Below are 15,362 nucleotides of genomic sequence, written 5' to 3'. Positions count from 1 at the left end.
ATTTTATGGGGAAAATATGCCGTGCAATTGTGGGGAATAAAATTGTATCGTGGAAGTTTAAAGTTTCATATATGACTGCAGTGCATAACCAGCCCTTTGCTTTTAAGGATGCACACAACCCCAGATGGAATGGGAATCACTGTCTGATCTGACATTAGATCTGCATGCCTTTGTTAGAGGCATATTGCCTGTGAAGACATGAAGTAGAGAATTCATAGCAGAACTGCCACTAACATTTTTGCCTAAAGCAGAGTTTGGTTATAGGCTTGTTGACCCCTGACACTGAACACAGGTACAAGCTGTCTCTCATACAAAAACATCTGTATGTGACTTGTTTATTTGTTCATTGCTTTTATATCTTGCCCTTCTTCCCAAAAGGAGTCCATGGTGTCAAATAGGGTGTCTATATACGGTAATATAAATAAATAAATAAATAAATAAATAAATAAATAAATATACAATAATAAGTTGTGATTTTTTGTATGTTTTTAATAGATTTGAGAGATTTAATTCTATTTATGCTTAATTATTCTTCTATGTTTTTAGCCATTCTTATTTCATCTATAAGGGAAAAAGATGGGATATAAATACATAATAGTAATACTACTACTGCTACTAATAATAATAATATAATTGTATATGTGAAAAGAGTATACACTTGTTGTTCAGCTTCTGTACACACAGATACACAGATTGTACGCTCAATGAATGCAGTCTGCAAACACCTCTTATATGTGGCCACGTCCAAGGAGACTGAGGACCACAAGAAAGAAAATCCCTTCTTATAGGGGCTGCTTATGTAACACAGAGAGACGCAGGTGGCGCTGTGGTCTAAACCACAGAGCCTAGGGCTTGATGATCAGAAGGTTGGTGGGTCGAATCCCCACGATGGGGTGAGCTCCCATTGCTCGGTCCCTGCTCCTGCCAACCTAGAAGTTCAAAAGCACATCAAAGTGCAAGTAGATAAATAGCTACCGCTCCAGCAGGAAGGTAAACAGCATTTCCGTGCGCTGCTCTGGTTTGCCAGAAGCAGCTTAGTCATGCTGGCCACATGACCTGGAAGCTGTACACCGGCTCCCTCGGCCAATAAAGTGAGATGAGCGCCGCAACCCCAGAGTTGTCCGCGACTGGACCTAATGGTCAGGGGTCCCTTTACCTTTACCTTATGTAACACAGAAGAGGAAGTGCATCAACAGAAAGAGGGTCTGGTTTGCATAAAATTAGCATGTGCTAAGTTATATGAAGAGATGAAAATTTAGAAATAAGGACTATCATTTTAATGATAATGATAATAATTTTATTATTTAACCCTGCCCATCAGGCAGGCTTGCTCCAGCCACTCTGAGTGAATTCCAACACATACAAAAACATTAAAAAGCAAACGTTAAAAACCTCCCAATACAGGCTGCCTTCAGATGTCTTCTAAAAGTTGTATAGCTTTTTATCTCCTTGACATTTGATGGGAGGATGTTCCACAGGGAGTTCACCACTGCCAAGAAGAGTAACTTCACTTTTCACAGTGAGGGAACCGCCAGAAGGCCCTCAGAGCTGGATCTCAGTATCCGGCCTGAACAATGGGGGTGGAGACACTTCAGGCAGAAGACTCTCTCTTTCAGCTATAGAAATAGAAATAGAATACACATTTAAACAGTGCAGGAGATTGGGCACAATCAGCCCACTAACAGCTGAAGAGCAACTTCATTGTCCCTGTTCTTCCTTCTTATCTTTGTTTATCTTAAACCAGACTTTGACTGGGCAGCCCTTCAAAAAGGAGAACATTTTCTAGCAGCCTACGTCAAGTAGGGCATATGGCCATCCTAGACTCTGTGTATGTTCATAGCAGTATATAAGGTCTGAAGCCTAATACCCCAGCCAAAGAGGGCATTCAGAGAGTGCATGCTTCTAGGCCTCTGCTGTGACAGGACCAAGAATCCTGGTCTTGGATTTCCCTCCAAATTAATAATGATTTAAGGAGATTTATTTCCTGTTGGACTTGGGGGGACACACCCATCTCTTTGAACCTTGCAAAAAGATAAACTTGCATTAATAGATGTTATGTCATTACATATTGACTGCATCCAGCTGTTATTTTGCATAGATTAATAACAATGGCTGAAATCCAATTTAAGCCAATTACAACTGAGGGCTTGCATCTTGTGAATAATTTACACCCCAAACAGATAGGATAGGATAGGATCAGTCTGCCCATCTGCCTGGTGTGAGGAACACACGCATCCAAATATGAAACGGCATCCTTACAAGTAGTTGTGCTGACTCCAGTGTCATTTCCTGCAAATGGCTTCAGGAAGTACCTCTGCTTTGAACATTGGGCTGGCCATAAACATTCATTAGGAACAAAACCTGAAAAACAAAACAGTTTATCTTATAATCAACTGGATATGGTAAGCAGATACTCTGAAACTTTGCTTTCAAAGGTGATTAACGGGAGGGTAGGACGATCATTTTCATGCAATCTACAAAGATGTAAATATTTGAGAAAGGAGGAGCAAGCCAATAGGTAGCTCATAGGCTATCCTGTGTTATTTGAAATTTCATCTTGAGCATGGTCCTGATCACAGGCTTTGCATGCCAGTCTTTCTCCATATACAGGACTAGGACTGGTTACAGCCCTGCCTTACGCACCAGTTATCCCAACAATTACATGGGGGGATTAACAGGAAATGAAGAAACCTAGCGGGACTTGACATCTTTCCACAGGGCCTGCAAGACAGAGCTGTTCCACCAGGCCTTTGGCCAGGGCACAGCCTGACTCCCTCCTTTGGCAATCTTCGTGGAGCTCTGGCCCAATTGTTGCAAGTGGTTTGATTTGAATTAATTTCATAATGAATGATTTTAGAGTGTTGTGTTGTGTTGTACTGTTGTACTGTTTTATTGTTGTTAGCCGCCCTGAGCCGGGCTTCGGCTGGAGAGGGCGGGATATAAATAAAATTTATTTTTTATATATATTATTAATTATTATTATATTTTTGCACAACCTGTGTGTGTTCTCTGGGGGTTTTGTGGTCCTGTGGGACTTTATAGCCTCTGGTACCTTTTAAAATGCTCCCTTGGACCTACCTACACAGCTCTCTCTAAGCCACATAGTTGTGTGCTGGGCTGGTCTGAAAACCAGCAACTAAAATTTTAGATGACAAATGGGTTTTTCAATGAGAAGGAAACTGAAACTACATAAATAATTTCAGCTGAACTCCAGCTCTTTTCAAGCGTTCTAAGTCAAGGATGGAGAGCTCACCCCCAGATGCTGTTGGGCAGCCATCAGCCCCAGCCAGCAGGACTCATGGACAGCCATGAAGGAAGCTTCGGTCCAGCATCATCTGCAGAGAACCACAGCTTCCCTATCCCTGTTCTAAGGGACTGTGCACAGATGAATGGGTCTGGAGGGCTCTTGCCAATTCAATGAATGCATCTTGGCCAGCTGCCATGGTCTCCTCCTCCTCCTCCCCTTCCCATGCCTTCCCTGTAATCATTCAGAATGTCTATAAAGGCTTCTCATACTTCGTTAACAAAACAAAACGGTGAGTGACTTGGGAAAGGCTAATTGTCTCCTTGGAAGGAAATCTGAGCGAGCCTCTCTCCCCCTGCCCTCCTATCTGACTTCTCCAGAGTATTTGATTTCCATGGTATTGAAGCAAACGACCCTACAGACATTTGGAGACAATAGTTGCACAGTGGCAGTGGCATTGAGTTTCGCATCCGTCAAGCATGCAAACATACCCTTGAGTTGATGTAACTCATATACCTTGAATGGGGTGAATTGGTTCTCTTTCATTCAGGTTTGATGCCCCCTTCTACCCATTCTCTCCATTCTCTTGCCTTATTCAGGACTTCCATTGATGTCCATATCTTATGATTCCAATCAAGTTTAAATACACTTTAACAATTTACATGAGATTAAAAACCTGAGGAACCAAGGGAGTAACAATCCTGCCACCACCACTTGGCATGACAATACAGTTCAGTCAGCTTAGTAAGTGGTAAGTTACCACTTCAAAAACAATTGCCTATGTTCACCCGCAGCATGGCCTGAAGATGTAGTTTCAAATCAACCAACTATACTTTTCTTAAGTATTTGTCATTCAGCTGTTGGATTCAATCATTCTATCAATGTTAATTGACTTTTTATGACCTAGAGGGTTTTCCATGAAACTCAGACTCCTTTTGTAGGATGGAGGAGAAATTCCACTTAAAGGCAAACCCGCCTAATTCACACTTCAGTACATGAACAAAAACACAGCTAGCCATTGAAATTCACACTTTGCTGAACTTTGCAATGGAAAGGATGCCTAAGAATGTATGAAGGTAAAGGACCCCTGACAGTTAAGTCCAGTCGCGAACGACTCTGGGGTCACGGTGCTCATCTCGCTTTACTGACCGAGGGAGCCGACGTTTGTCCGCAGACAGTTTTTCCAGGTCATGTCACCAGCATGACTAAGCCGTTTCTGGCGAAACCAGAGCAGTGCACAGAAACACTGTTTACCTTCCCACTGGAGCGGTACCTATTTATCTACTTGCACTTTGAGACGTGCTTTCGAACAGCTAGGTTGGCAGGAGCTGGGACAGAACAATGGGAGCTCATCCCGTCGCAGGGATTCAAACCACCGATTGGCAAGTGCTAGGTTCCGTGGTTTAGATCACAGCGCCACCCACTGCATACACTATACACTGGTGTATACTGAAAATAACATGCAAAAGGGCTATTTATTATGGGAAATTGCTTTGCAAAAATGTGTCTGTAAGCAGATGCGAAAAACCAAAGCTGACATATTTACCCATCTGTAGTAGAAATCATATTGGCATAAATTTTCCATTTAGCATCAGTGATGACAGGATAGTTTCTGTCTCCTACAATATATTATATTTCTTTGGGTTTGGATTTTAGCAAAGGCACGGAGGAATTTTGAAGCCACTCTTTGGTAAGTAGACATCCAAAATAGCAGCATTCATAGCTTAAGATTTGGAATTGGGCCTGGTAAATTAGATTTGCCTTTGCTGCAACCTCCTCTGCAACCTCAACAAAACCCTAGTTCTTCCATCAAGATCAGAATTTCCCATGGGCCCCCTAAATTTAGTAAAATATAATCACAAGGCTTTTCACAGCTCTCTTTGCTCACTGGGCTCGCTGTACTGATTGCTTCCTCAAGTAAAGCAGAAAACTCCCTGGGGAACGGCTTTTGAAAAAAGGAAGAAAGCCCAATATGGTTGCAAGCTTGCTCCCCTAATTCAAGCTGCCAGAGCCAGCCAACTTGGAGGGTTCCATCCAAACTCAGTGAATAAAGAGGCAATTGTAATCGAGGTAGCCAAGGCAAAACAGGTCACAGAGCTGCATACATTTAGCAAGATGCTAAACCTGAGGTAGAAACTTCTAACTTTAATTGTTTTCATTATTTTTGCACAAAAAGTTTTTTTAAAGAACAGAAACTCTATATAGCTTAAATATAAGAAGTTGAAAAAAAATTATGAAGTTGTGTGTGAAATAAACAGGAACCAAGATCAGAAATGTAAATAGGTGTGGATCTGTTAATATAGCGGATATAAGTGAGTACCGTATTTTTTGCTCTATAAGACTCACTTTTTCCCTCTTAAAAAGTAAGGGGAAATGTGTGTGCGTCTTAAGGAGCGAATGCAGGCTGCACAGCTATCCCAGAAGCCAGAACAACAAGAGGGATTTTCTGCTTTCACTGCACAGCGATCCCTCTTGCTGTTCTGGCTTCTGAGATTCAGAACATTTTTTTTCTTGTTTTCCTCTTCCAAAAACTAGGTGCGTCTTGTGGTCTGGTGCGTCTTATAGAGCGAAAAATACGACATATTTAATGGTGAAAGGAAACCATGGAATCAAACTATAAGGTAAATATCACAAAGTTTAACAAATGTATAGAGTTTTGTATTGTCTTCAGTCTGTGCTGCTGATCTCTGGCACACAGGTAATGGTAAGGAGAAAACCATAGTAACCTGTTTCACTCTGATCATATCTATCCTATCATTATAGACTAATAGTGGACCCAGTTCTCCACATGCTGGTCCTTATGTAGGCAAACTGACTCCACCCACGCACAAGAGCAGGGCTTTTTTTCAGCCAGAACTCACCAGAACTCAGTTCCGGCCCCTTTCAGGTAGGCACCATTGCCATTACAAGAGAACAAGTGGAGTGTTCACTGTGAGTTCCGGCACCTCTTTTTCTAGAAAGAGGTCAGGCTTGGGTGGTAGGGAAACCCTGATTTATGGAATTACAATAAATAAAAACTTAGAGAGAAGACAAACACAGCCCAAAGTGGAACGAGCATGCTCAGTGAGCATGGAATGCAAGGGAGCGGGCAACAGAAAACCCGAGGAAAGTAGGAAAGGAATGGAGTGGCCGGAATCCTGAACTGTAGTACTTCACACTTCAACCTTTTGTTCCCGGTCCTGTTTGTCCTAACTTATTCTTCTTTTAAAGACACTTATAATACCAATGTTTTCCAAAGTCTTGCAGATGAGCCTCCATCCAGAGAAAGACTAAGGAGGCAACTCCCTTCAAGATGGAGATTTGCGATTGAACACCTTCATCACATGGTCAAAGGTTAAACACTCATGTGTAGAGAGCAGAGAACATTAATCATTAACTCAATGAGGGGAGCTGCTTCTAGCTTACTATACTCCACTGGACTATTCCAGTGTTCAACCCATAGAGGCATTTTTCATTTCAGTGTGAATTAAAAAATTATACTTAACAGGGAACGCCTGCTCCATTTTGCAGTCCTTTCTTTTTCTTCTGCTTTAGTTGTGACCCCCGTGGCAGACATTTTGTGGCCAGAGCACTTTCTCAAAATTCCAAACATGCCCACAGGCTCCAAAAGCTTGTCAATATAGAAGTCTAGGGCACAGTAGATAATTCAGTTTGTACTAAAATAAATAAATAAATTGTACTTTAAAAGCTTGGTGTAAATAAAGGCAAGGAAAGTTTTTGATGGGGAAAGTAAAGGGGACGAGAAATATAACACCATGGTACTCCCAGAAAATATAATTACGTCAGGGGAACCTTTCCTTGAAGTGCAGGGGCCAGAAATGTACTCTTTTAATCCCCTCTGCTTCAATGAATTAAGCTAACCTGTTTTATTGCCAATACATTTTAAACCATATTATCAAGGAACTGTGAATGGAATCTTTATATGGCTTCAAAAGATCAGTAAAATCTGCCAGACTTTTGGTAGGCTCTCATTTCCCCTACCTGTGGGGTATTTCAGAGAATATGTGTGCAAATTAGCAATTAAAGCAGCTGACAAGAGCTATACATGGTATATACAATAGGGACAGGTATTAATGTGCCGAGATTGGTTGCAATTAGCGTGGTTAGAAAACCCAGCTGAAACATAGCAGCACATCCATAAAAGAAGACAGCTAAACTAAAAATGAAACCTTTCACTGAGAGAGCACGTCAGTATTGCCCAGAATGTGGTAAGTAGCTCTGGCATGTAACAAAAGAGCCAAAAATATCAGCATTAATAGTTTAACAATAAAACCTGAAATGCTATAATTAACACAGTAAGATAAGAAACAGGCCATCGTGGATTTGCTAATGGGTTCTCACTTTATTGGTACTATTAAAGCTATGTTTATCCATCCAGATTCAGAATTTTGTCTATATTTTTTATTTGTATATTATATACTTCATCCAGAAGCATCATAAACTCTGTGGGAGATATTCAGTGTTAGGCATACGTAGAGTAGACAATTGGAATCTATGAACTGGAATGTGCTTTTCCAGAGTATAGCTTTATTGGATATCAACTGAAATCTGGGGTTGGGATCCTAAAGCCCTCCTCATGTTGTTGGGCTACAATTCCCATCCGCCCTGACCATTGGCCATGGAGCCAAAAACTCTCAACTGAAGGCCCACAGGAAGCTTCTATATTTTAGCGTCCAAATGGGACCAGCTTGGGACCAGTTTACGTGCAAGACCGCCTTAAACCATATATGCCCATTCAACTGCTTGAGTCTGTGCAACTGGCAGTCTTGCCACATGAAACTTGTTCTGCATTGGTAAGAAATTGATCTTTTAATGTGATAGCACCAACACTTTGGAACTCCCTGCCTATTGAAATAAGGCCAGTTCCTTCACTGCTAAAAATATTTTTGTTTAGGCAAGCCTACACAGATATGTAGAATTTTGACACGTGTTTTAATCTGGGTTTTAGCCTACTGTTGATCTTAATTATTTTTTGAATGTTTTAAATTGTTTTTTACTGCTAATTTCCTTGTTTTATTCTTTTCGTTAACTGATTTGAAGTTATTTATACAATCAAGTGGTATATAAAGTAAGCAAGGAATAAATAAATACTGTAAATGCATTATGTGGCAACATGCCATGCCAGTCTGAGTGGAGGCCTAAGACAGATTCCTATGCATCTCCAGAATGCAAGGAAATGTGTTTGGCTATGTCATAATTCCATATTGATAAAGCCATCATTGACCATTTCCTTCACATAATCCTTGTTGTCCTGAACAGGTTTGTTGTTTGTATTGCTTCACCCAGCTGGCCAATCCACTGAATGCCCAATTATTTTAAAAATTACTTCAAGAGAAGTCTTGCTATAATGGTGTCTTACTGAAAACGAAGTTTGAAATATGGGAATACACATGGATTTTGTGTGCAGAGAAGGTGATAGTCAAGGTTCTATAAATAGTCTGCTAAAATTAAGCAAAAACACTGAGTACAGTGGTACCTCAGGTTACATATGCTTCAGGTTACAGACTCCGCTAACCCAGAAATAGTGCCTCAGGTTAAGAACTTTGCTTCAGGATGAAAACAGAAATCGTGCTCCGGCGGCGTGGCAGCAGGAGGAGGCCCCATTAGCTAAAGTGGTGCTTCAGGTTAAGAACAGTTTCAGGTTAAGAACGGACCTCCGGAACGAATTAAGTACTTAACCCGAGTTACCATGGTATTCTTTGGGATTTTTGGAAGTGGCCCGCATTTTGATAATGTTCAGTAATACCAGTGAAAAGTTTAACCATTGATTTATTTCTCTCTTTCTTGCTTTTTCAATGGGCTTAAATTGTCCTCATTGACATCCTTATATTGCCTGATTTGGTACACAGAAATGTGACATCATTCCATCCCTGATGGGCTGAGATTGACATATAAGAGAGACAAAAGAATTTTATATTGGGGGGTGGGTGGGAATAGGGTGCTGCAACATTAACACATAGGGAGGCAGGGAAGACATGGGGGCAGGGAAATATCATGTAAACAGGAAAATCTGATACTAGTCTTTGATTATAATTTGCTAAAGAAACTACATAAGCAGATGAACAAGTCTTTCACTGATTTTGATTATAGTACTTCTTCACTGCTAAAATCACATGATTCATTAGCATAAGTGCAATTCATTCCTCCTGCAATAGGGATTTGTACCTGAGTAAAGGAATGTCAAATGCATGTCAAAAAGAGCTTCGCCACCTAAGATAAAGGGCGACAGCTCATATGTCAGCCGCTTCCACTGCTGCTGTGACATGAGTCTGTCTTGGATTCTCGATTCATAGTGCAGCTATTTTTCAAATAGCTGGCCTGTCTGAAACGTGAGGAGCAAGGGGGAAAGTAGAATAAATATATATATATTTATTCTACTTTTTATATTTATTCTATATATATATATGGCACTAAGGATTTATGAACCTTGATTAAATTAACTGCGGTGGAAAAACATCAACAACAAGATGAAGAGTTCAGCCTAGGAAAACCAGGTTGCTATACACAGCACCTTGTTCCTTGTCGAACACATCTACCAAAATGTAAATGTAGGGATGGATGCAGCATGGCAACTATTTTCCCCGCAGGAAGGCCATCCATCATGTCACAACAGTATCATCGCTCATAAAAGGAATTGATGTAATGTCAAGCTAAGCATGAAATATGATGGGGGCATCATTTCAATGATGATTCCAAAAGGCCCAAGGTTTGAAACATTTCCGTTTATTGTATTTGGCCTTTTAAAAGCCACAGCCCTTGAAGGAGGGCAGTGTTCATGTAGTACCTTACAGGATATACTTTTTAAAAATCAACATAGATCTTAAGACCTGGGGATAGAATGGCTACCCACATCCTCAAATAGCTGAAGGGTATCAACAGAAATGGAGCCAAAACGAGGCCACTGGGATAAACTCTGTTTGGATGCATGCTTGGATGAACTCTGAGGTTTTCAGAAGTACAAAGAACTGTTCTTTTTTAAAAACCACCACCACCTAAGATGGCAATTCCACCTCCTGCAAAATAAAATAAAAAAGCAGCCCAATGAAAACTGTGCACGCTCAGTGGTCTGATTCAATAAAACAGGAAGTGTTACTAATTATGTTATTCAGGCATGGAATTCTTGGTGACATGCCCAAAGTATGGTAGGAGCTGTCCCATCCCTCTGGCCTGGACATAGTCAGCATGGAAGGTTTACTAGTACAGTGGTACCTCTGGTTACGAACTTACTTCGTTCCGGAGTTCCATTCTTAACCAGAAACTGTTCTTAACTAGAGGCGTGCTTTCACTAATGGGGCCTCGTGCTGCTGCTGCACCGCTGGCACACGATTTCTGTTCTCATCCTGGGGCAAAGTTCTCAATTTGAGGTAACTCTTCCCGGTTAGTGGAGTTTGTAACCTGAAGCGTTTGTAACCTGAGGCATTTGTAACTTGAGGTATCACTTTGTGGAAGGGTGTGGAAACCTAGGTGGAATCTACACACATATAAAAAAAACGCTTTAAAAAAAATGTTTTGAAAAAAAATCTATTGAATTTGCCGTAGCCCACTGTCGCCATCTAGTGTCACATTTGTATATTGCACTTTACAACACACTTAAAACATTTCATTTGCAGCTGCATAGCTGAGTCCCTAGTGTAAGGATCCAAAGCGCTGACTATTTGAGTAGTGTGAGTTAAAGGCAGCTGTCCTATTCCCACTTATCTAGGAGAAAGCACAGCCAAACTCACTGAAACTACCTCTGTATAGATATTTATAATTGTTTTGTCTGCAAAGTTCTCCACAGAGGTAAGAGGACAAAAGTGTCACCAGAGAATGCAGAAGGAAGGAATCTAAGCAGTAGCGGCTGCACCAGTAGGGCTCACAGGGCACTGCCCCACCAACCTCAGCCTGCCCTCATCCAGTCCCATCCATCCATCTTTCTTTATTACTTGCAACCAACCCGGAAGTGGCTCTGTCTGTTACTGGCTCTCTCCCCATCTACAGTTGGTCTCCCTCCCTTTCCCAATAGACACCAGACACTGCTGGATAGAAGGGACATTCATAATGTTTAAAAACTTGAGACCACTTCTTTCTCCAGTAAGTGCATACCCTCCAACAGCCCAAGTGATAAAATTGCCACTACTCACCAATTTCAATATATCAAATTTTACCTTGAAGTGGCAGATCATCATCATCATCATTTTTTTATTTGTATACCGTCTTTCTATCTTACAATACTCAAGGCGGTTTACAAGCTGAAGAAACAAAACATGTACATCTTATAACAATCTAATGCAATGCAAAAATGTGATAATAAAACTTTAAAATAAGCAACCTACATCAAAAAGTAACATCCAACAATTATTATAGTATATAATAATAATATCAACATATAAAAGTTAAACAGAAATCCACCCAAGTTACAATAAATAATTTCTAAACTATAATCAATAAAACAACGGCAAGCCACAGTACATAAAATAATACAATACAAATTGAGAAGCAGAGACTAGAGGGTGGGGCAAGGCAGGTGGCATCAGGCCTTGCCTGATTGAGTCCCTCCCCTCACAGTTCTTCCTCCAGGCACAGCTTCCATAATAATAATAATAATAATAATAATAATTTATTTATATCCTGCCATCCCTAGCTGCAGCTGGGCTCAGAGTGGCTAACAACAATAAAATCACAATCAATTAATTAAAATAAATTATAAAATCAATACAGAAAATATAATAATAATAATAATAATAATAATAATAATTTTCTTTATTTATTTATGAGGAGTCCCAGGGCCAGGGGGCGGGGCAAGGCAGGCAGAAGAAGGTTCTCCCCCAATACCCACACCCTACCCAATGCAGACCTTCACCCCCCTCCCCTCTGCCCTCACCTTTGCAGGACTGCTCGCCCCCTATGCCAAGTCCCCTGTGCCAAGTCCAGCCCAGTCTACCTCCCCCATTCCTCCACTCTTTGCCTCCCCTTTATGCCCCTCTCTAGTGAATGCTCTGGCCACCCACCCGCCTCCCAGCTGCACTAACCCCTGGAAGACGGCCACCCTTCCCACTTCCTTCCCTCCACATTCTGGCTCCAATATTTGCTTGCTGCGCCCCCCCTCCAGATTACATTCTCCACTATCCCCCTCGTAGCTGCTATTGCCATTTGCCATTTGCCTTGCCTACCTGCCGCCAATGAGCACCTGCCCACAGACCTCCAGAGCAACCATAGAGAGGGGAAGTGGAAGGTGGAGCGGCATGCCTGGACACCATCACATTGACCAGAGGTAAGGAGGGGGGAGTCTTTGTTCTATTGGCAGTGTCTGGGACATTCTGGGATCCAGTCAGAAGCCTGGAATGGATTCTGTCAATCTGGAATGTCTCAGTCAAAATGGGGCAGTTGCAGGGTATGTAAGCGTGAAAGTGTGAAATCATACTGTTTTAGCAACCCTGGTAAATGATCTTTTTCAGTGAACTTAAGAATGAGTAAGAGAATCTGAAGGAAGACTAGAGACCCAGAATCCCCACCCCTTCCCAAAATGCTTTGGAATAAAATTAATCTGTTTCCCAGAGCGATCCAGAATGAGATTGCGTTGCACTCCTCACAGCCAAAGACAACACTCTTTGACTTCCTGGACTAGTAGGAGATGACTGAAGAAAAAGTTCACAACTTAGATGTCTTAATTATTAAATTAACTCTATTCAGAGCAGCTGCTCTGTGATTCAACAAATATGGTTTCCACAAAGGCAGCTGTTAGCAAGTGCTAATTATTAAGTTTCCACAAGACCTTTTTCCCTCAACAAATTTTCATCTGCACATCAGGCCACTATAAACGGGTTCCATTATCTTAAATTTTACACAAAACATTTAGTTAACTAGGACTGCAGTCCCTGACCACACATACCACAGAATAAGCCTCCCTAAAGATAGTGGGACTTACTTCTGAGGAGGCTGGAGAAGAAATTCAATTCAGTACTTATTTTAAGCCAAATCTATCAAATTCACGCTTTCTGAAACAATATACAAACCAAATAACCTCTGGTCATATCTGAATTTCGCAATCTAGTTCCGCAGCAAAGCAATGCGTACAAAAATGCATATAGTACGGCAGAGTGTGCTTAAAAATAAAGATATTAGTGAAAATAACATGAAGGAAGATGAGGACCTTCAGTCTTGCAACTGCCACATTGGGGCAAGACCTACTGGGAAGAATTGCTGGGATCACTATGCCTGCCCTGGCTTGGTTTTTTTTGAATAAAGAGTTAATTTCACTGACACCAGTGGGGGTTTTTTTATTGCTGATCTACACCTGACTCTGGCTCCCAACCCATATGAGGGCTATTCCGTGATTCTCATAGCCATGAAGTCCTTTGCTACTTCCGAGAAGACAGCCTTATCATGGATGTTGAGATCTCTCAGGACCACCATCTGAGGGGTCCTTGGCACTAGGCGTGAAACGACAACTGTGAGTTAAGCTGGCAAAACGGTTGGGCAATAGAGCCTAAAGGGTTGCAGCTGCAAGAGATAAACTTCTCCCAACACATCCAACTAGGACTTGACCATTATTGACAAACCAGTTCACCACAATAATTTCTAAGCAACATGCATCCTCTCCCAAATGCATAGCTTTTGGTTTCAGAGGGGTTTCCCCATAGAGCTTTATTTAACAGTCCTCCCTCTGTCCTACAGTTAGATTATTGTGTGCCTCTCTCAGATAGACCCAGTGGCACCGTCCTGAAGCTGAGATCAGGAATTGCTTCCTGCAAACAAGTCAGGATTTACAAGCCTATAACAAACCTTGGTTTAAGACTGACTAGCAATTCTGGCTTGTTAGGGAAAAACAAACCCTGAACTCTGGTTCAGATGCAACACTACATTATCCCCTTTCTGGGTTTTTTACCCGCTCACCTATGCACCTATGGAGAATCTACTCTCACACAGGAAGAGCTCAGCTTCTCTTCAGAGTTCTGTACTAGGGTTTCTCAAACTTGGGTCTCCAGCTGTTTTTGAACTACTCTTCCCATCATCCCTGACCACTGGTCATGCTAGCTCAGGCTGATTGGATTTGTAGTCCAAAAACAGCTGGAGACCCAAGTTTGGGAAACCCTGTTCTATACCTTTGGAAGGATGGACCTTGCTTATGCTGAATAAACTGAGCAAAGTCTTTTAGACAATACCACGCCCATAGTTGTAACATAAATGGCACAATATCCAAAGGTGGAAGTCAGAAGGTAGAGAACATCCATCCTGCTTTTAATCAGTCATCACCAGAATGAAGTCTGCAGTATAACTTTAGTTAATTAAGGCCACAAATTCAAGTGCACTGTGAATGTTATCAGTGAAACATCTGCTCCCTGAAGTACTTTATAGATTCCCCACCCCCCTAGGCAGGAAAAGCCTATTGATTTATTTTATGTTTAACGTATTGCCAACAATATATTCTCAGAATGGGGACAGACTACTTTCCTTATGTACGCTGAGCTGACATAACTCTTCATTGCTGTCAGTTTTATATTAGGAAAACAATAATTAACATGACACAACGTGTGGAGCGTTAGGCACTGCTCAACGGTCTGGTCGTTAGGTGATATTCTAGGTGGACTATCCAGTTGCTCAGGTCACATTAAACTGCGGTTGCTTAATAACCCAGCAGCAGAGCAGTCGACATGACCTAATCGCTTGGCAGAAAAATACACTAAACTGTATTCAATTATGAATGTGTATATTTCACATTGCGCACAGGAAAGTGATGGAGCCCAAGTCATTTGGTGCTTCAGGGGTTAGTTAAGCTGACTGTGGGTCACTTGACTGAATCATATCTAGATTAGCAATAATGAACTGCAAGAGCTATCTGCTTGATTGCTGATGAGACCCAGTTCAAATCAACTCAGTTTCTCAATCATAGCTGTAAATGGAAAATGCAGCATTTCACCACGTTGATTTTAAATGCACCTCTGTTTCCCAAAGATTATTACAGCACAGAACAGAAAAAGGGGCCTCCTTGACTACTTTTAACTTAGTCAATTACAATGTTCAAGAGGACTCAATTCAGATTCCACAATGCATTTTGCATCTTTCCTCCTCCTGTTAGAAATGGGTGCAGAGGTCAGGCTCTAAATAGAGAAATTTCAACAGAAATCTCTTATTAACA

General features: G+C 41.3%; 2 long non-coding RNA genes across 3 annotated transcripts in view; one reads left to right on the top strand and one right to left on the bottom strand.

The window, feature by feature from the left end:
- The window catches only part of LOC309379085, a 267,561-nt gene that overhangs the window by 145,599 nt on the left and 106,600 nt on the right, over positions 1-15,362 (top strand). The window lies entirely within an intron of this gene.
- Positions 1,275-15,362, bottom strand: part of LOC309379073 — a 45,440-nt gene continuing 31,352 nt past the window's right edge. The window contains exons 2-3 of one of the 2 annotated variants that reach the window (XR_014172345.1): positions 2,249-2,361; positions 1,275-1,603 (exon numbers count right to left, since the gene is read on the bottom strand). This is a non-coding gene — a long non-coding RNA (uncharacterized lncRNA). Of the gene's footprint in view, positions 1,617-2,248; positions 2,362-15,362 lie in introns of both variants that reach the window. The other variant, XR_014172346.1, reaches the window with a different exon arrangement.

This window comes from Podarcis melisellensis (genome assembly GCF_964234715.1).
Source record: "Podarcis melisellensis genome assembly, chromosome: 10".
NCBI lineage: Eukaryota > Metazoa > Chordata > Lepidosauria > Squamata > Lacertidae > Podarcis > Podarcis melisellensis.
The sequence above is the reverse complement of the archived record's forward strand: the minus strand, read 5'-3'. Positions and strand labels throughout refer to the sequence as shown.